Consider the following 1,985-nt stretch of genomic DNA (forward strand, 5'->3'; position numbering starts at 1 on the left):
GTTGTCGCGTGTTCAGTCACATCAAACGAAGGTAGTCAGTTGAAATCACAAATCCAGCAGCTCAAGGATGCCATTGAGAAGCTTCTTATCTAAAAAAAAGAAAGAAATAAATCTCGAATTGGTTGCTCTGTATGATGTGATCAAAACCCAGCTTGTTGTAACTTATGATAATGACATCACATTGATACACTTATCTGCTGTTGTGTTTCTTGTATTGGTTTTGTTGCTAACTATCGTGTCATCATTTATGAGGGAATAACTAGTAACAAATATGAATATACCATATCAATTACTACACCCAACACAGAAACAGAGTTACACCGCTAATGACTTCAAAGATGTCCAGGAAAGATCATCTTTTGCCTTCTTTCTTTTGTGTGTGGACATTGATTGATAATGTCTCTTTTTTAAAAACAATCTGTTAGCTTCTACTGTAAAAAAAAAACACAAGTGGAGAAGAAATGCATCCCTCTCTCTCTCTCTCTTTCTTTTTCTATTTGGCTTCTTGCTCCATCAACGGAATCTTCTTCCACGTCTCGTCAACTCCATTCAACTGGAGCGGCGGCAGCGAGAAGACACTCACCGTAAAGCTTTTGCTCCTGATCTCCTTCAAAACACGCAAGGCAGCGATTGTGCTTCTCATGTGGAGGCTCTCCTTGCGCTTGTGCTCTGCTTGAACATCCGCAGACTCTGTTCCATCAGATTCACGTCGTGGAGTTTCGGGGAAGCAGCAGCGATCAAGCATCGACTCGGATTCTTTGATGAGCTTGTACAACAAGTCGGTAGCGTAAAAAGGTTGCTGAAGGACACTCTCTGGATGTAAGGCAAACGCATGAGATCACCGGTTCGCTTGTCGTACTTCTTCAGTATCTTGAGTCAATCCTGTGTAGTTGGGAGCGCTGTAGTTCTCGAGGAGAACCATCTCGCCGTGGAGATCGACAATCTCTTTCGAGGCATCTCCTCTGGTGCCCCTAAATCTGATAATTCAATCTCTCGAGTACACTGTATTAAACAGAAAGAAAAACAATTTTTCTTAAATTCGGAAAACACGTAAATGACATAAAACCTGTGAATAGTTGAAGTATTACAACTTGTACCGGGGTATAACTCATTTGCCCCGACCCGACCCGGATTTATGGGCAAATCAATTGAACCATACTAACCGTGTAGCCATACTAACCAACCGAACCAATCCCTTAAAACCAAACCAAATCTGTCGGTTTTAGCAATCCCTCTCAATTTATTTATTTCCGAGATCCAATTTCTCGAAACCTTTCTAACCCTAGTTCTCAAAATCAACCATGCGTGGTGAGAATCGAGATAGAATCCGGAAAAATTTATCCGATTGCGATGGTGGTCGAAATGAGACGGGGTAAGAGTAAACATAAATATAGATGTGAAATATTTATAACTATTTTTGGTCATAATTTTTTAACATACAATTAATTATCTATTAAAAAAGAAAAGTTAGTTATTTATAAGAAAATAATAAGAGTACTTTTACAATTTTCTTTTAAGTAGACTTTTTAAAAGTAACATTATTTATTTAAAGTTAGTTTTTCTTCATGTTTTTATTAAATAATTTACTGTACTTGTAGGATTTTACAATTCGTTTTGTTTAACATTTTTATCTTAAAAGTTAATATTTATCTTTTATAATTCTCTACCTTTAGTATTTTCTAAAACAAACATTATGATAATAATAATAATAATAATAAGAATAATAATAAGAATATAAAAAAATATTTATAATTAATTTTTAAGAATAAATGTTTTTATTATTTTAGTATATATATTTTTGATTATGAGATAGTTTAACACATATCACATTTTAAATATATAACTGACATGTGTTACAATCATGTTAATCAACAATTTTGAAGAACCAATCTCAAAATAATCTTTTATAATTATATTTTGATTTAAATTTTAGAAAAGGAAAATTATATTAAATAAATTGTTTTCAAATCTGTTTTTTAGGATTT

At 33.7% G+C, this 1,985-nt stretch overlaps 1 pseudogene; it reads right to left on the reverse strand.

Annotated features, from left to right (window-relative positions):
• Positions 1-248: 248 nt before the first annotated feature.
• On the reverse strand, positions 249-1,174 carry LOC106442249 (annotated as a pseudogene).
• Between the last annotated feature and the right edge of the window lie 811 nt (positions 1,175-1,985).

Source organism: Brassica napus, chromosome C9, assembly GCF_020379485.1.
Source record: "Brassica napus cultivar Da-Ae chromosome C9, Da-Ae, whole genome shotgun sequence".
Lineage (NCBI taxonomy): Eukaryota > Viridiplantae > Streptophyta > Magnoliopsida > Brassicales > Brassicaceae > Brassica > Brassica napus.